Below are 21,196 nucleotides of genomic sequence, written 5' to 3' on the forward strand. Positions count from 1 at the left end.
TAAAGTACAGACATAAGTATGACTTCTATGAAATTAAAGTGATACAAGTCAGCAAGGATATGTATTTTTCTCAGCTCTATTCTACTGTGTGGGAGCATAAAAGAGTAGGTAGAAAGTTAAATTAGAGCTGGGGCTTTGCCAGATGTAGATGATAAAGAGAGACAGTGGCAAGGGAGTTAGGGAAGAATGTGGGGATGTATTATGATGGACAAGGGTATTTAAACTACTTGAGAAGGGAAAGAAATAGGCAGAGCTGACATTGGACAATGAAAATGCGTAAGTTTCAGTAGATTGTAGGTACCATAAATGTGGTGATCAGAAAGTGGAATGTTTGAAATTAAGATTATGTGGATGCAATTTAGTTTATGGTAATAATGAAGTCAAAAGTACAACCTTGGAGCTCCCATTGTGGCTTAGCAGATATGAATCTGAATAGTAACCATGAGGATGCAGGTTCAATCCCTGGCCTCACTCAATGGGTTAAAGATGTGGCGTTGCCATGAGCTGTGGTGTAGGTCACAGATGTGGCTCGGATCTGGTGTTGTGGCTATGGCATAGGCCAGTGGCTAAAGCTCTGATTGAACCCCGAGCCTGGGAACTTCTGTATGCTGTGGGTGCAGCCCTAAAAAGACAAAAAAAAATATGACCTTGATGTTAAACAGGTGAACAAGGGTTGAGAGAAAGATCATTGAAGCAGGTCAAGGAACTGAGAGAATAATGTATTGAAAGGGTCATATAAATGAACATCAAAGTTAACAAAAATGACGGCAAGAATAGAACTAGAGATTAGAGAATAGAACTCCTCATTGAGCCAGGAGCTAAAAGCTCAAGGCAGTAAGAAGAAGTACCTGTGGGTCTGGTGATGACCGCAGCAAGGAGAGAGAGTAGACATTGTGTTCTGATGATGTGTGGTACAAAGCTGTGTGTGTGTGTGTGTGTGTGAGAGAGGAAGAGGGAATAGGGAAGAGGAAAGGAGAATAGTCTGAAGTGGCAGAGGAGCAAGCATTTGTACAGTTGATATCAGAGGATGTTTTGCCTATGTTCTTTTCCAGGAGTTTGATGGTGTCTTGTCTTATATTTAAGTCTTTAATCCATTTTGAGTTTATTTTTGTGCATAGTGTGCGGGTGTGTTCTAGTTTCATTGGATTTACATGCAGCTGTCCAGTTTTCTCAGCACTGCTTGCTGAAGAGACTTTTTCTCATTTTATAATTTTGCCTCCTTTGTTGAAGATTAATTGACCATAGGTGTCTGGGTTTATTTCTTGGTTCTTTATTCTGTTCCATTGGCCTGTATGTCTGTTTTGGTACCAGTACCTCACTTTCTTGATTACTGTAGCTTTGTAATATTGCCTGAAGTCTGGGAGAGTTATGCCTCCTGCTTGGTCTTTGTTCCTCAGGATTGCTTTAGCAATTCTGGGTCTTGTATGGTTCCATATAAATTTTTGGATTGTTTGTTCTAGTTCTGTGAGAAACGTCATAGGTATTTTGATAGGGATTCTTAAATCAGTCTCCCAAGGCAACAGAAATAAAAACAAAAATAAACCAATGAGACATAATCAAACTTACAAGCTTTTGCACAGAAAAGGAAACCATAAAAAAAGACAACCTACAGAATGAGAGAAAGTAGTTTCAAATGATGCAACTTATAAGGGCTTAACCTCCAAAATATACAAACAACTTATACAACTCAACAGCAAAAAAAAAAAAACAACAACCGAATTGAAAAATGGGCACAAGACATTTCTCCAAAGATATATAGATGGCCGACAAACACATGAAAAAATGCTCAACATCACTAAATATTAGAGAAATACAAATCAAAACTTCTGTGAGGTACTACCTCACACCAGTCAGAATGGCCATGATTAACAAGTCAACAAATAACAAATGCTGGAGGGGGTGTGGAGAAAAGGGAACCCTCCTGCACTGTTGGTGGGAATGTAAATTGGTATAACCAGTATAGAAAACAGTATGGAGGTTCCTCAGAAAACAAAATATAGAACTACGACATGGTCCAGAAATTCCACTCATGGTCATATATCCAAACAAAACTTTCACTGAAAAAGATACATGCACCCTATGTTCATTGCAGCACTCTTCACAATAGCCAAGACATGGAAACAAATAAATGTCCATCAACAGTTGAATGGATTAAGAAGATGTGTATACATAAGGGAATAATACTCAGCCCTAAAAAGAACAAGATAATGCCATTTGCAGCAACATGGATAGAACTAGAGACTCTCACACTATGTGAAGTAACTCAGAAGGATAAAGACAAATACCACATGATATCACTTATATCTGGAATCTAATAAATGGTGCAAATGAACTACAGAAAAGAAACTCATGGACATGAAGAACAGACTCGTGGTTGCCAAGGATGAGTGGGAGAGAGTGGGATTTGGGGTTGATAGATGCAATCTCTTGCATTTGGAATGGCTAAGGAATGACATCCGGCTGTACAGCACAGGGAACTATATGTAGTTACTTGTGATGTAACAAGATGGATGATAATGTGGGAAAAAGTATATACATATATATATATGTGGATGGGTCACTTTGCTATATAGCAGAAATTGACAGAACACTGTAAGTTAACTATAACAGAAAAAATAAAAATCTTACAAAAAAAAAAAAAAAAAAAAGGAGCAAGCCATATACCAAACTCCCCAGAGACCAAAGGCAAAAGGGCTTGGGATGGAAGATATTCACCACTTAGAGGTTCTATAGGAGAAGCCATGTGCTTAATGTGACCCAGAGTTTAGTTAGAGAAAGACAGCAAAGGGGACATTTAGAGAAGAGTCAGAAGATATCGAACATTTTGCTCATGATTGACCTTGAGTTTCATACTTACTATACAGTTTCAGGATTTTAGGATTTTAAGAATTGGGGTAGCATGAGTGATGCCTAGGAGAAGTCTGTATGGAGTGGCAGAGAGATGAGAATTTGGAGGATAAAGGATGACTTGGGAGCCCTGGGTCACCTTGGATGCTTAGAAGCAGAAATAAATAGCACAATGAACTCAGTCCTGATGGTGCCAAGGCAGGAAGTAATGACGAGTCTGTGACTTATCAGTGAGAGTGGAAGGGCAGGGACTGTGTGTGTTGGTGTGGAGGCAAAGAAGAGGTGAGGTCTTGGACTGGCCAGGGCTCTCATATTTCTTCCTCATTCTTGTGGAAGTCACCACCTATGGCATTCACATTTTATCCCCAGTGCCCTCCTGTGCCCAGAGATGGTACTTGGTAAATGTTTGTTGACTGAGACCTACCACCATTTACGATAACCACCAGTAAACATTAGTTAGATTTGAATACTAGAGATACAGTAGATGAAGCAATTCTGCCTAACTTGCAATGCCTGTGGAGTTTTTCAGTGTCAGAATTCCACCCCATGAAACCAGCCACTGTTCAGCTTCCCATGGGAGAACAATCTGAGTGTGAATCATCACTGACTGATGGACCCAGCTCATTTCATTTGCAGGGCTCATGTTAAGTCATAATGACCTTGCCTGACCACTTGTAATGGCAGCTCAGTGGGGACCCAGTTCCCGGATGGTGCACTGTTAATAGAGTGATGAGAATACTGCTTCTTGGCCCTGGGAGTGACGGGGAAAGGCAAGCCAAAGAACAAGGATTTAATGCCACGTTTTTCTTTACTCAATTGAAAAATACATCTGAAAATCATTACAAAAGTTCCTATTTTTGAAAGGTAGTCTGAAGGTGATTGTGGTCTTTTTCAGGGAGCCAAGGACTTTTTAAAGACATGAAAGAATTGATTAGTTTTACTCAGATGGGATAAAAGATAATACAGTAACAGGGATCAAGGAACCCTGAAGAAATTTCTTTAGAAACTTTTTGGAGAACGAATTTCCATTTTTAAGAGGGAGATTAGACTACATAATCTTAAATCCTTTTTAACACAAAGATTATATTAATCTACAAGATTGGAAAAATTCAAATACCCTTTTGATTGAGGTAGAAAGTTGGCCAAATGCCTTTGCAGCATTTCCAATTGCTATGGGCTGAATTGTACCTCACCCTCACCCCAATTTATATAATGACATTCAACCCCCAAAGTGACCATATCTAGAGAGAAAGTCTTTAGAAGGTAATTAAGGTTAAATGAGGTGCGAAGGAAGGGGCCATAACTTTATAGGACTGTGGTCTTTTAAGGAAAGAGAAAGATTTCTTTTTTTTCTCTCTGCCACGTGAGGGCACAGTGAAAGGGCAACCACTAGCAAGCCGAAGAGACCCTTACAGACACTGATTGTGCTGGTGCCTTAATCTTGGACCAGGAGTCCCCAGAACTGTGAGAAAATAAATCTCACTTGTTTAAGCCACTAGCGTGTAGGATTTTGCTATGGCAGCCTGAGCAGATTAGGACACCAGCCTGCCCAGCTTTGTAGAAATGACACTTGTCTGGAAGGAACAATTGATGCATAGGTCAGTCTTGATCAAGAGATAAATTCTGAAAATTTGTACAAGAGTCAAATACTTGCTATGGAACTGTTTACATTTTAAAAGAAGTATTAAGAAATTATAAGAACCTCTCTTAGACTGCCAGTGTTTCACGGGTGTGGACTATCTACTGGTGCTCCACCAGCACAATGGGTGAGTGGATCAGTCCATGCAGAGATCTACCCAATGATGAGAGACTGTGAAAGAAGAAAAATACTGAAAAATGCACTGCCTTTCAGTACACACGTGAAATGAAAGCACCACCTATGTGCTCAGTAAGTATCAGGATATTAAAAAGTAGAAAACTCATTTGTGCTTTTGATTTTTCTAATTTAAAATTACAGGTTGGGAGTTCCTGCTGAGGTTCAGCAGTAACAAATTCGACTAGTATTTATGAGGATGTGGGTTCACCCTTGGTCTCTCTCAGTGGGTTAAGCATCCAGCCTTGCCATGAGCTGTGGTGTAGGTTGCAGTTGCAACTTGGATCCTGTGTTGCTATGGCTGTGGCATAGGCCAGGAGCAATAGCTCCAATTTGACCCCTAGTCTGGGTACAACCAAATGCCACAGGTGCAGCCCTAAAAAGCAATAAATAAATAAATAAATACCCATCAATAGATGAAAGGATTAAGAAAATGTCACACACACACACACACACACACACACACACACACACACAAAATGGAATACTACTCAGACATAAAAAAGAACAAAATAATGCCATTTGCAGCAACACGGATGGAACTAGAGACTCTCATACTAAGCGAATTAAGTCAGAAAAAGAAAGAAAAATACCATATGATATCACTTATATCTAGAATATAATATATAGCACAAATGAACATTTCAACAGAAATGAAATACATGGACTGGGAGAACAGACTTGTGGTTGCCAAGGGGGATGGAGTGGGATGTATCGGGAGTCTGCGGTTAATAGATGCAAACTATTGCATTTGGAGTGGATAAGCAATGAGATCCTGCTGTACAGCACAGGGAACTATATCTAGTCACTTGTAATGGAACATGATGGAGGATAATGTGAGAAAAAGAATATACATGTATATATGTGTGTGTGTGACTGGGTCACTTCGCTGTACAGTAGAAAATGGACAGAACTCTATAAACCAACTATAATGGAAAAAATAAAAATCATTAAAAAATAAAATAAACAAACAAGTAAAATTGCAGGCTGGATACTAGCTAGGTCAGTATCAAGATTCTGTCTCTGAGATCAATAAAAGCAATCACATTTTAATGCTGCTATAGACTTAGGTACCTGAAATTTAGCAATACCCTCAAAGAGATGTCAGCACATAAAAAAGAAAAAAAAAGCTTATTGCACACAGGAAAATATAATTATATTTACAAAGTACCAATTCTTACCCCCAGATGTTTTTAAAGCCATCCCCATGGTACTTCAACATTGTTATTAGTACAGGTCAGATTACCCAAACTTCCACTTTTCCCTTCAGGTAGTTGATCTTGAAAGAAAACTCATAAAATGTTACAACTCTTATTAAAAGGGGGAAAAATCATTAAAAATAACTTAGATCTGTTCTTTGAGTAGTCAGTGAGAGACCTGGCAGTGTAGATGTAAAGGCTGGCTCTTGGGAAGCGAAGTTCATTGTCTTTTTGCTGGGTTAGCCAAGGAAGCGTATTTCTTTTCCCCTTCCATAAACCCACGGGCCACATTTTTGCATTTTGTTAATCTAGAAAAGGAGACCTGGATTAGATGGATCCCACAGATGTTTGAATTTTGTATTTAAAAAATATTCACATCAAAAGCATTACTCTGGGGAGTTTCTGTGGTGGCACAGTGGAAACAAATCCTACTAGGATCCATGAGGATGCAGGTTGGATCCCTGGCCTCACTCACTGGGTCGAGGATCCAGTATTGCCATGACTGTGGTGTAGGTCGAAGGCACAGCTTGGATACTGCATTACTGTGGTTCTGGTGTAGGCCAGAAGCTGCAGCTCTGATTTGACCCCTAGCCTGGGAAATTCCATATGCCACAGGTGGCCCTAAAAAGCCAAAAAAAAAAAAAAAGCATCCATCTCAATGTCCTGGCCCATCTGACTAGAAATCATCTGTGAGACTTACGTGAGTAACTGATGACATCTGCCGAGTTCTCTGTCAACCCCTCTTTTCTATTTCTTCCTTTTCTGACTCCTGATTCCCTTCAGTCTATCATCTGTTCAGTACTCTTCCCTCCTATCCTGGGAAGGCAATGTAGAAAAATAGCTAAGAGCTATTGATCAAGTTTTAGAGTCAGACTGAATGAGTCTAAGTCCTGGCTGATTCATTTAATAGCTACATGATCTTGGCCAAGTTATTTCATCTCTCTGTGACTCAGTCTCATTTCCAATAAGGGAATAATAATAGTACCTGATTTTAGAGTTGTGAGATGGGTTAAATGAAATAACATAGATAATGCTCCATGCCTACAGTAAATGGTCAAAATCTTAGCCATTATTATTTCATTTTGGGCTTCATGTAAAGTGAGTTCATTAGTCTACTTTTCTAGATTGATCTTTTTCCTCTCTATTTCTAAGGGTATTGGGGGAGAAAAATTGGCGGGGTTCCCCTATAGAAATCTTATAACATTAGACAACTGTCCCCTTGGGGGAACTCCTCAGCTACCTGTGCATCTCCTTGCTCTCTTTTCTTGGTTTCTCAGTCCTCTCTTATTTTGCTGTTTTTCTGTCATTCCTCCCTTAAAGCCCAGTGGTTTTCATTTCTATTTCTTAGGAAAGCCTGGACTCCATGTATTCTGTTTTGTTACCATTTGAGCATCTTCTCTATGTTCACCTGGGCAGGTATTCTCAGCACAGATTGTTCCCTTTCCCTGTCCTCCTTGGCCAGACAGCTGGGCTGACTGTGTCCCCTTTGCTTTAGAGTAAGTGTCTTGGGAATTTTTCATAACTTTGTCCCTTTGCTCCATTAAGCTATAAACAAAATTCCTATTTATTGAATTTACAAATGGTACTGCTAGGTTCTCCACACTTCCACTCTTTTTTGCCTTATTCTTTCAGCTTTATTTGAAATCGTTCTCCTGCTTGCTCATTCTCCTCTGACTCAACTTTCAGTCATTGTCTTTTAGTTTTCCTGACCAGTCTGTTTCTGGACTCTGAAGTCTTTCTGAGTCTTCTGGTATGTTCATCCCTTTGATTGGAATTTTCTTATCTTTTCTGTTTACTTGATTGACTTTTATATCTCAACTTAGGTGCCAGGAAACTTACTATGATCCCTCGGATTTCTTGTTGTACATAGGCACTATACACTATGCTACTTTGAGATACATGTATTAAAATTACATTCCTTATATACTTATTTGTCAACTGACTACCTCCTGCACCAGACCATGCGTTACTATTTTGTTCATAGATACAACACCAGCACCTAACACCATGCCTGGCAGATAGTAAGTTCGCAGTAAATACTTGAATGAATGGATGAACTTGTGATTTGTACACCCCCTTCCTTTACTTCTTATGGTAAAAAAACAACTTCTTCTTTGGCTAGTTCCTCTACCAAAGCTAACCATCCTCTATAACCTAATAATTTACTACTCTAATAAAATGTCTAATGGAAGGTCCATGCTCCCCTCTGCTCCAGAGGTTTATATTATATACTTTTCAGTCCAAACTAAAATACACATATTTTTGAACTCTCAGAGACTCAAGGTATCTCTTTAATCAATCCCCAGTGTATAGCTATTGATTCCTTCATCTTTAGTTTGCTCAGCAGAGTGGTACGGTTTCTGACCTGAAGAGTCTCCGCTATAATCTCTAAGGCTGAAGAGATGCTCCCAATGCCTGGGAAACAGATGCTCATGGCCACTCTCTTGGAGACAATGTTCTCTAAATAGCCTCTTCCCTTCACTGTGGTTCACACTGTTTTTCTTTTTCTTTCTGATACTCCTTGTCTTTTTCACTCTTGCCAAAGATGAGAGAGGTATGTACAAGTCTCTTTCACACCCATTTCTCTTTCTAATTTTTTACTATAGTTGATTTACAATGCTCTATCAATTTCTGCTATGCAGCAAAGTGATCTGTTTCTGCTGCCTTTTTCTTGTCTCTTTCAGGCAAGGATTTATGCCTGGCATGTTTCCACCACCTTTCTACCTGGCTGGCTCTGCTACCTGAGTAGGTTTCTTGCCTGGTACCAGTTTCTTCAGTTGTAGTTTTTCATTCTTCTTTTTTTCTTTCTTTCTTTCTTTCTTTCTTTCTTTCTTTCTTTCTTTCTTTCTTTCTTTCTTTCTTTCTTTCTTTCTTCTTAACATCCTTTCATGCATTTTTTTTTCTATTCCTCTGTACCTTGGAGGAAGTATTTCAACTCTCATGATAACCCAAATATTGGCAAACATCAGATAAAATTCTGAGAAAACCATGGATTTAGGGAAAGATGAATCTGGACTCTAGATGAATCTCCAATTGGGGTTTAAATTTTTTTCTCGTAATATGTGAAGCAACTATATGTGTTGGTAAAGAATTTTATTCTCCAAAAATACTCTATGTGAGCTTTCCTTAAGAAAGCCAGCTAAAGTAATAAAGGTCAAATTTCCCAGGGAGCTTTATGTGTCTATGTCCAAGGAGAGGGAGGACTTGGGGGCCCTAAACCAGAGTCTTCTCAGTATGGCCTGGTGTGACCTTCAGTAGGAAACAGAAGCCCTGGGGGCCAGTCACTCTGGCCAGATACTGGTGCAGTGTTATGAACAGATGGGAAGCTGGAGGAAGAGAGGCTAAGGAATGTGAACTAAGGTGAGAATAAAGTAAAGATATTTAGCAACAAAGAGACCAGCCAGCTGTATAGGGATAAGGCCGGGGGAAGTGTCAGAAGGGAAAAAGGAAAATATTACTATAGGCTACAAATTGCAATTTTAAGTTGTTTAACCAATACTGGATTTCTCTTTAATGACATTTGGTTGTTAGACTGATTTGTTTGTTTTGTTTTGTGTTTTTTGTTGGAATTTAGTGCTGTGCAGAGACCAGGCCACAGGGTTTTTTGTCTTGGTTTAGTTTTTGTTTATTGGTTTTCACTGGTGCTTTTCCTTAATGTTGTTCTTTTAGGGTGTCATATCTTTGCCCGTGGTTTTGTACTTATTTATAATTCTCAGCTATGCTTCTGATAAAAATAAAATCAACACAGATCTTATGCCAAGGGACCATGTCAAGGCACCATGACTGCCTGACCACTGGATCCAGGGTTTAGGGAGTATGGCTTAATTAGATGAGTCACTATGGTTCTTGGAATATAAGTACAAAGTCAGTGGGGAGAATGTACAATTGAGGACAGAATGCTGTAGGCAGACAGACTCATGCAGCATTACATGGAATTGTAAATTCAAAAGGAGTGTAGTTTTTAATATGAACTCCTTAGATCCTCAATAACATAAAATATCAGAGTCCTTTTAGGACAGCAAAAGGAATCAGGGAGGACTGGTCAAGATATAGAGAGAGAATGGATATGTGTATATGTATGACCGGGTCACTTTGTTGTACAGAAGAAATTATCACAACCTTGTAAATTAACTATACTTTAATAAAACTTAAAAAAAATGATCAAGGAGAAAAAAATATACTTCAGACATATGTTATGACAAAAAAAATTCTTCTAGGACTTCTCATTATGGCTCAGCAGTTAGTGAACCCAACTAGCATCCATGAGAACACAGGTTCAATCCCTGGCCTTGCTTAGTGGATTGAGGATCCAGCATTACTGTGAGCTATAGTATAGGTTGCAGATGCAGCCCAGACCCGGTGTTTCTGTATCTGTGGCGTAGGCCAGAGGCTTTAGCTCTGATTGGACCCATAGCCTAGGACCCTCCATATGCTGCAGATGTGGCCCTAAAATGACAAAAGACAAAAAAAAAAATTCTTCTAAAACCTCATTGTATATGGGTAAAATTATATTAAAATTAGTAATGTTTCTAAATACCACTTTCTAAGTATATTTAAATAAGGTTCCTCTAAGTAAAAGAGTAATAAATATAACAGTGATTTGATAAATCTTAGGGTAAGTCTTTTTGAAAAACTTTTCCAAACTGAGAAGTAATAATAAATCCCTTTCAAAGTCAAAAATGAAAAAAAAAAAAGATGGCAGGTCATGAAACCCATCTTCCTCCATGAACACATCAGAAATACATCTATAATAGAACAATTTTCATGGAAGACCAACTGGAAACTAAAAGAAAGACTCCTTTACCACCAAGGTTGTAAGAAAGATCCACATATATCAGGTGAGAAGGGAAGAAAAGTGAACAGTTTGGGACTTGTGCACCTGGAAGGAGAGTCAGAGAAAAAGGGAGAACACACGGGTGGAGACCTACTCTGAGGAGTGAGCAGTGAAGGCCATAGATTGGGCACCCCAGTCCTGGGGTCCCACATAGGAGAGATAAACTCCCTTCACTGGTCAGAGGATCTCTGGGACTAACAGGAGAACAGCCTGGACTCCATTCATGTGTGTGCGGTGGCCTACCTCCAAAGCAGGGCAGAGAGGGAGGTTAGAAGAATGCTCTAGTGACTGCTGGTTTCCTGCTACTGCCTCAGTGTGCACCCCAGCCCAAGCCAAGCCAATACTCTAGTGCTACTTACACCACATGGCAGCATGGCACAGCATTTAGGGCTGCCACAACCTTGAGAAAATTTGGCGGTGAGATACAGTGGAAACCCAGGATGGATCCTGAATTGAGGTGAATGTTGTGGGGTGGAAGAAGCAGCTATCTTTGGCATGTACTCAAGCAGTGCATAGAGGCAGCCCAGAACTCTGATGGTGGCTGTTCCACTATAGCCCATATCCTGATACACACTGTGAGTCCATGTGGGCCTCACCTCCCCTGCACTGTGGTCCCACAACATTACATGCCAATGAATTGGACAACGTGGAAGAAATGGACAAATTTCTAGAAACATACAACATAGGAGAGATAAACTCCAATGCTAAATCAAGAAGAAACAGACAATTTAAATGGACCAATCACTAGTAGTGAAATTAAATTTGTAAAACAAAACAAAACAAAAACCTCCCAGGAAATAAAACTCTAGGACCAGATGGATCCCCTGGGGAATTCTAATGAACATACAAAGAAGAGCTAATACCTACCTTTCTTAAATTATTCCAGAAATTGAAGAGGATGGAATACTTCCAAATATATTCTATAAAGCCACCATTACCCTGATAACAAAACCAGACAAAAGCACTACAGAAAAAGAAAACTACAGGAAAATATCTTTGATGAAAATAGATGCAATAATCCTCAGAAAATATTAATAAACCAAATCCAATATATAAAAAAGATCACATACAGTGATCAAATAATATTTATTCCAGGGACTCAGGGGTGTTTCAAATTTTGAAATGAGTCAATGTGATACATCATATTAATAAAAGAAATGATAAAAATCATATGACCATTTCAATAGATATAGAAAAAGCATTTGAAAAAAATTCAACATCCATTCATAAAAATCCTCATCAAAGCGGCTACAGAGAAAACATATCTCAACATAACAAAGGTCAATTATGACAAGCCCAGAGCTAATATCATACTTAATGGTGAAAAGCTGAAAGCTTTTCCTCTAAATTTAAGAACAAGACAAGGATGTCCACTCTCACCACTTCTATACAGTATAATATTGGAAGTCCTAGCCACAATAATCAGATAAGAAAAAGAAATAAAAGGCATCTGAATTGGAAGGGAAGAAGTAAAACTGTCACTATTTGCAGATGACATGATACTTTCCATAGGAAACCTTAAAGTCACCAAAAAAAAAAAAAAAAGTTAGAATAAATGAAGTTAACAAAGTTGAAGGATACAAGTTTAACATACATAAATTTACTGCTTTTCTATATATTCCTAATAAACTATAAGAAAGAGAAAGCAAAAAAATTAATAATTCCATTTAAAAGCACATCAAAAAGAATATATAATACTTAACCAAGGAGATGAAAGACCTATACTCTGAAAACTATAAAATACTGATGAAGGAAATTGAAAATGATTCAAAGAAATAGAAAGATTTCTGTGTCTATGGATTAGAGGAATATTATTAAAATGTTTATATACCCAAAGCAATATACAGATTTAATGCAATCTTATTCAAAATAGCCATGACGTTCTTCATAGAACTAAAACAAATAATCTTAAAATTTATATGGAACCACAAAAGACCCCAAATACCCTAAGTAATCTTGAGAAAAAAGAGCAAATGTGGAGGTATTACCTTTCCTGATTTTAGACTATACTATGAAGCCACAGTATTCAAAACAGCATGGTGCTGGCACAAAACAGATGTACGGATCAATGGAATAGAATAGAGTCCAGAAGTAAACCCATATGGCTATGGTCAATTAATCTACAACAAAGGTGCAAAGAATACACAATGAAGAAAAGACAGCTTCTTCAATTAGTGGTGCTGAGAAAACTGGATACCTACATGTAAAAGAATTAGAACATTTCCTCATGTATATATAAAAATAAGCTCAAAATGGATTAAAGACCTAAATGTTAGACCAGAAGCCATAAACTCTTAGAAGAGAAAATTGGCAGAACACTCTTTGACATAAATTGTAACAGTATTTTTTGGATCTACTTCCTGGGGCAAAATAAATAAAAGCAAAGATAAACAAATGAGACCTAATTAAACTTAAAGGCTTCTGCACAGGTAAGGAAGCCAACAGCAAAACAAAAAGTTAAACTACTGAAAGGAAGAAAATATTTGCAAATTATATGACTGATAAGGTGTTAATGTCAAAAATATATAAACAGCTCATACAATTCAATATTTTAAAAAAATTTTAAAAAAATGGGCAGAAGATGTGAATAGACATTTTTCCAAAGAAGACATACATAGCTAACAGGCACTTGAAAAGATGCTCAACATCACTAATGATTAGAGAAATGAAAATCAAAATAACAGTGACTTATCACCTCACACCTTTCAGAATGATCATCGTCAAAAAGTTTACAAATAAAAATTGTTGGGAATCCCCACTGTGGTGCAGCAGGTTAATGATCTGTCTTGTCTCTGTAGTTGCATAGGTTAGATCCCCAGCCCAGTTCAGTGGATTAAGGATCCAGCGTTGCTGCAGCTATGGCATAGGTTGCAGCTCCAGCTCAGATTTGACCCCTGGCCCAGGAACTTCCATAGGCCACAGGGGCAGCTGAAAAAGAAAAACAGCAATAAATTTTGGCAAGGATGTGGAATAGAGGAAACACTTGAGGACTTCTGGTGGGAATGTAAATTGATGTAGGCACTATGGGAAACAGTATGGAGGTTCCTCAAAAAACTAAAAATAGAACTGCCATATGATCCAGCAATCCCACTCCTGGGTATATATCTAAAAAAACCCAAAACCACTCATTCAAAAAAATGTATGTACGCCAATGTTCATAGCAGCACTATTTACAATAGCCAAGATATGGAAGCAACCTAAGTGTCCTCCATTAACAAATGAATAAAGAAGATGAGGTGTATATGTATACACACACACACACATACATACACACACAATGGAATATTACACATCATAAAAGAATTAAATGCTGCCATTTTCAGCAACATGAATGGACCTAGAAAATATTACGCTTATTGAAATAAGCCAGACAAAGACAAATGCTGGATGCTATCTTTTATATGTGGAATCTAAAAAAATAAATGAATGTATATAGCAAAAAAGAAACAAGACAATAAACACAGGAAACAAATTAGTGGTTACCAGTTTGGGGAGAAGAGAGGGGAAGGGCAAGATAGGTGTATGGGATGAAGAGAGATAAATTACTACATATAAAATAGATAAGCAACAGATATATTTTTACAGCACAGGGAATTTAACCATTATTTGTAATAACTTTTAATGGAGTATAATCTATAAAAATACTGAATCATCATGCTGTACACTTGAAATTAAAATTGTAAATCAATTATATTTCAATAAAAATAAGAATAGGTCAATGTCAGACCCACGTGGAATGGCTGTACATTATTGCTCTGTGGCCCCAGAGGAAACAGGCTTACCCAAGGACTGGGCTGTTCCTGTGGAACTTCAGTGAACAGGCTTTCAGTCTACGGGTATAAACACTCTTCCTCCAGAAATAATAAATTCTCATGAAGAACCAAGCCAGAGAACAGAGAAAAGACCCTGAGTCACAGTCTAAATATGCCATTAACATGGTGCGGGGATTTAAATCCTCAGAGGCTGAGAAACGCTCATGCTGGGAGCCCACATGCCATCAAGGCTGTTCCAGTCACCCAGCCACAAAGACAGCTGTTCCCAGGGATGACTGCAGCCCTTCTTAGGACAAGCATATGGTAGGTAGAGAGGACTGTGACCGACAAGACTAACTTATGACCATATGATCCAGCAATTCCACTCCTGGGTACATATCTAAAAAAACCCCAAATGATCAGTGGACAGGGGAGAATTGCTATAGCTAAGTGTTCAGAGCAGAATTTCAATAGCAAATTCCCTACCAGGGCTATAAAATGAATCTCAGACTATCAAAACTAAACTCAAAATAACAGAAAAAATGCTGGAACAAATGGTGGGAGCAATTTAGAGTCCAGATTCACTAAGAATTTTCCTAATGCATGGTAACCCTAAGGGATTCCTGGAATTCTCTCTGTAAGTGAAGCTAATCAGGGCCTAGAGATGGAAGAAGGATTTCATGTGGGTACTTTTGGAAGGAGGCAAAACCCTGGAGCTTGGCTCAGTGATGGCCATGTGCACTCAGGTGGCCAGGATGTGGTGGAAGATCAGGTCTCTTGAAGTCGGATCTTGCCTCCTCAAGCAAGGTCTAGATAAAGTACGGTAAGAAAGCTCCTTAATCCTGATTTGGGGACAGACCCCTAGAAGGAATGGAGGCTGAATTCTGGAGCTTGCTTCCAATGAGGTTGCATTGCTATAATCGCTCCCTTATTTTTCCTCCCCCATGGCATAGTGGAACACTCTAAATAACCATGGCCATGCTGTCTACAATCTTAACAGTTGGAGAGCACTCTGTCTTCAGTTAGAGTAGCTTTTTGTTCACAAGAGGTAGAGAAATTTGGAAAAATATCATATTCCTCACTTTTCCAGGGTCACAGACCTTTGAGAGGAGAAAATTGAAAACTTCAACCACCATTTTACCTGCAGAAAACTCTCCATTCCTTAAATACAAAGACTGTGAGGAAGGGCCTAATGGAACATCAGAATAATGCTTCTCATGGGTTTCCATATGTTTACTCCTGGGAGGGGTGATAGAGGATCAGGAAGAGAGAATGACTGTGACTTCCTGCCATTCTCAAATGATAAGCCCCAGCCCTCCAAGGGCAGAAGAAATCATGGCATTCATAGAAAATATGGATAGGTATCATGCCCTTCTTTTCAGGTAGGAAATAAAAAAGCAGTTCCTACCTCATCCTGAGATTAAGAGATTCTGCCAATATTTAAAGAGGGAGAAGGAAAATTCAATCTTTGTTTCCCAGTCTTTCTTAGAAGCAAAGCTAATTCATGTGAGTATGTATGTACCCACTGAATTAGAAGGAATTACTGTGTATTAGGTATAAGTGATAACTAATTTTGAAAATATATGCTAGACTTTTAGGGATGATCATCTTTTCTCTTTCCTAAACAGGTTACACATTCCTGGTGGGATAGAACCATATAAATCTCCTTGTAAACTGCCTTTCTCCTTTACCCAAACTTGGCTTGCTTTTCTCTTTCCTATTTTATTTTCAATATCATGTCTTTTTTTTTGTGTGTGTGCTATTTTAGGGCCACACCCATGGCATATGGAGATTCCCAGGCTAGGGGTTGAATCATAGTTACAGTTGCTGGCCTACACCATAGCTACAGCAATGTGGGATACGAGCCGCATCTGCGACCTACACTGCACATAACGGCAATGCCAGATCCTTAAACCACTGAGTGAGGCCAGGGATCAAACCCACATCCTCATGAATCCTAGTTGCGTTCGCTCGCTAACCACTGAGCCATGAAGGGCACTCCAACATGTCTTTTTTCTTTACTCACCTTTCCTTTTTTGATCTCAGTCCTTCTCTCACCCTTTACTCATCATTAATTTTTTAATCTCATATGTCAACTCAACTCTAAAGGGTAGCAAACTCACTTTTGAAAGGAGTAGCAAGAAGCAAAGAGACTGGATCTGCTGGTTCAGAATCTGTCTGAATCTATCAACCCTACAAGTTATGGAATATAGGATTATAGGCATTATACTTTCTATGGCTATGGAAGGAACAGAGGAATTAAAGTCCCATAAAGGGAGCTGGGGGACCAGAGGCAAGTCACTAACCACCTCTGCTGAAGCAAGAGCCAGAAGGGAAATCTGTGAAGCCAGGCATGTCCAGCTGCTAGTCACTGGTGGAAGGGTCTCCTGAGCACTGATGCCGATGCCTCTGATGATGAGCCTGGGTTCACAGTTGGTCACTGGGCTGTCAGTGAGGAAGAAAAGCAAAATTAGGGAAGAGCAAATACAATCTGGAGCCTATCAGCATTTTTCCTATTTCTCTCTATGCAGGTTGGATGAGGACAGGCTTGAACTTTCCAGTACCTCTACAAGTATCTGTCATGCTATTTAACCAGAATGGTCTTCAGAAAGCAATAGCTTCCATTTTCCTTCTCTCTTCCAGATAGCATGCAAATGTTTCTTTGGCCAACTCTAAATTAGAATTGTGTAGGAAGGAGAAAATAATTCCAGCTTATGTAAACTGACATACAAAGCTACTGCAGAAATCAGGCATGCTTGTATCATAGATTTGAGGGTAGGACAAGTGGATTTGTAAATGTCAGCATTACACGATTAGCTTTTTCTACTGGGGTCAGAGTCTCTTATAGCAGTAAAGATTTTATGGGATTATCTGTTAGATTCATTTTCATTTCTCTAAATTACCTGGTCATAATAATGTACTAGGAATAAATGGATAAATGATGTATTAGGAATAAATGGATAAAGGAGCCAGAGTTGCTGCCTTGGTGAAAATCACCCGGGGAAGCGAGACATAAGCAGCCAATGTTGTCTTTACAGGAGGTACTAGAATAAAGGCAGCCCCAGCATGCTGGGGGAGGACAGAGGAGGTGATCATGGGCTCTTCACAGACCAGGCAAAGCCTGAAATGAGTCAAAGGATGAGTATGAACTTGTCAGAAAAGGATACAATGGGCAAAATCATGAAGTAAACAGTTTGGAGTTGCTGGAAATTAAAGGGTACACATAGGGATGGCAAGAGATGAGTTCCACAAGATAAGCAAGGCTACCCTAAGAGCATGTGGGACCTACAAATATAGTTTGCAGTGTTCATATTTATATAAATAGTTTGATTAAAGCTGTATTATAAAAGTTACAGACCCATGTGAGGTTTATTTTTTATTTATTTATTTATTTATTTATTTTTACAGCTGCACCTGCAGCATATGGAAGTTCCTGGGCTAGGGGTCAAATCAGAGCTGCAGCTGGGGCCTACACCACAGCCACAGCCATGCCGGAGTTGAGCTGCATTGTGACCTATGCTGCATCTTGTGGCAATGCCAGATCTTTAACCCACTGAGCAATGCCAGGGATCAAACCCAAATCCTTGCAGAGACAATGTTGGGTCCTTAACCCACTGAGCCACAAAGCAAACTCCAGTGATTTATTGGTGAAGATTTAAACTAGTTGGTAGAAAGGAGGTTTTTGCATGTTTGCTTATTGTGCCTCACTATATGTGAAGATTTCGGGTAGTATTTAGGCTTCTCCTGATCATGTCAAGTAACTATCTCTTCACATTCTGGATTGTTAGATGCACCAATCCTGCCTAATTTCTGATCTCCCACAGCAAGAAAAATATAGTGACACTGTTATATCTCTACAATGCCATAGCTCCTCAGAACCTACTCTGTTGAAACCCTAAAACTTCTCTTGCCCCAGAAGTTCTCTGCTACCACTTATTTAATGCTGATTGTATCATCACTCAGGAGTCTGTGTCATCCCTCATGCCACCTGTGAATATTGCCAGTTCCAAATGAGTCACCTAAAAGTTGTAATTATGCTTCCATGATGATAACAACAAATGTAATTCTGTTGCAGGAAAATGTGAGCGTTCATACTATGGCCATAACAGATTTACCATTCAGAATGCTACGGTAGAACAGCACATCTCCTTCCACATCTTCTCTTAAACTCTCTGGGACACAATCACAGCATTCCTAGAGTATGATTTCTTCTTTGTGGATCGGTCTTCCTCACAATTCCATCAACAAAAAATACAGGTGAGGGGCCATGCAGGGTAGGAAGAATATTCTCATTCACCTAAGTAATGGCTGTTGCTCATCAGCTCAAGATTGATTGAGGATATCATACAGTATTTGTCTTTCTCTTTCTGACTTACTTCACTTAGTAGGAGAATCTCCAGTTCCATCCATGTTGCTGCAAATGGCATTATTTTGTCATTTTTATGGCTGAGTAGTATTCCATTGTAGAGACATACCACAATCTTAATCCATTCATCTGTCGGTCACTTATGTGGAACCTAAAATACGGCACAAATGATTCTATCTACAGAACAGAAACAGATCATGAACATCGAGAGTAGACTTGTGTTTGCCAGAGGGAGGGGGAGAGAAGGGGATGGACAGGGAGCCTGGGGTTGGTAGATGCAAACTATTATATTTAGAATGGATGGGTGATTGGGTCCTACTATACAGCACAGGGGACTCTGTACAGTCTCTTGGGTTAGAAGATGATGGAAGATAGCATAAAAAAAGAAAAAAATATATATAGATGGCTGAGTCATTTCACTGTACAGCAGAAATTGAAGGAAATTATAAATCAACTATACTTTAATAAATTTTTTTTAAAATTTAGAGAGATATTTTGTAAACTTTAAAATTGAAGTGAAAATAAACATAATTATTGTCTTTACCTACTTACATGTAACTATGGAAAGTAACAAAAATGCAAAGTAAAATTTTCAAACCAGTAAATGTCAAAATATCCAAAGGAAAGTCAAAAAAGAAGACATTTTATATAGAAAATATAAAACAAGATAGCAGAAATGAGTCCTAAATAGTCCATGATTGTTAAGAGCTTAACAAATTTCATTAAGGTCCCAGATAAATAGAATTCCAGATTGAATGTAAAAGTGATACCCAGAAATATGTTGTCTTGAGGAAAATAGGACAAGACTGTACAAAAATATAAAAAATAAAGTAACAGAAAATAGTAAAAAAAAAAAAAACCTGATTGAGAAGACTATAGTGTCACCACAGTTGTGGGGATAAGAAAGGGCATCAGAAGAGGCTATTGGTGCTGCCATCATAAAGTCCTCAAATGACAGACAAGCATCCACCTGCAGGGAATGGCAGACAACATGTGCCATGGAACCAGTGAAGTGAGTGGTGAGCCAGCAGTGGAGAACATACAGAGTAAGTGACATCTGCCACCACTCTCACCACCCTGGGGTGCTATAGGCTAGAGATGGCACCACAATCAGAACACAGATGGGTGAGAGCCACACATGCAGCTCAAGCCCAAAGGCCAGCACTGGAACTATCAATAGCCCATAGCCCTGAACTCATCCTCTTCTTATACTGAAGGTAGTCACCCAAATTCAACACGTCAACACCCAGCTGGTGGCCCATTTTCATGTAATCATGCCAAAGAAATACTGTTCCAGTTGGAAAGAGAGATCCTATAACCAGAGCCAGCCACAGGCCCCAGGACAACCTCAGAACCTAAGTTCCCTCAGATATTGGGGATATCTGGTCAACCTCACAGAGTTTAAAGCACCTTGAAGGGTTTAAGTAAAGTCAAGGGCCCTCATGGGTCCCAATCTAACCTCAAAGTGCCTCGTGCAGGTGAAATTTCCACAGAGTTAGTCCCAGATTTCCAGGAAGGGGATTGAGAAAATTCCAAGGAAGGTGCTCCAAATACAGTACGCTTCCTGAAGCCCAAGCCTATATTAGGGCTGAAGCTTAACTTAAGTCTAAGGACAGTACTAAGGGAAACCTAGAACCAGCCCTTGAAAAACCTTGTAATACCATGATCAGGAACTTATATATTTTATCTATAAGTTAGAACTTCCAACATGTCTTATTTTTCTGTGCAATGAACATTATTAGGTAAATTGGTAAAGAAAATGGTGAAATAAATGAGAAACTCTGGACTTTTGAGGCTTTAATGTAGTAGTATGAGTTTTGAATTTTTTATGAAGAGCCTACCCATCTTTTGTAATTTTATTTTAAAAAATAAATAAAATGAAACCCGTATTCTGTGATGAAGTATGTTACTTATTATTCCACAGAACACACTTTAGAATAGCTACAATAGACATAAGAGCCACTGCAAGGATTTCATGCAGAACAGACTTCCATTTTAGGAAAATCACTTATGGTGACAGGAAAGTCAGTAGTTACAGGTGAGGGAAGGGAAAGATCAAGACTGGGGGTTAGGCAGTTTTTTGCAAGAATTAGTCAAGTGAGGATTAGGTCTGAACTAAGCCAGCATTGGCAGTACAGTGCAGTCACAAACACATGTTTCTTAGGTAAGTTAAACTGTATGCACCTGGCCAAAAATAACTAAGTAAGGGAAAGAGTCATTTAATTATTTCAGGCTAGTGAGCTTGCCACTGCACTCCTCAAGCTCCAGACTCTGTGTGAGACTGTTTACTTGGAGTTTTCGTTATCAAGTACATTTTATTCTTGACCCACTAGCCCGTCTGAGTATGACTCTCATATTTAAGGATATGTATTTTCCACAAAACTC

The sequence above is a fragment of the Sus scrofa genome, chromosome 14 (genome assembly GCF_054392235.1).
Source record: "Sus scrofa isolate SSC_HxYL_T2T_F1_AM1 chromosome 14, Sscrofa_HxYL_maternal_Yorkshire_Landrace_v2.0, whole genome shotgun sequence".
NCBI classification, from domain to species: Eukaryota; Metazoa; Chordata; class Mammalia; order Artiodactyla; family Suidae; genus Sus; species Sus scrofa.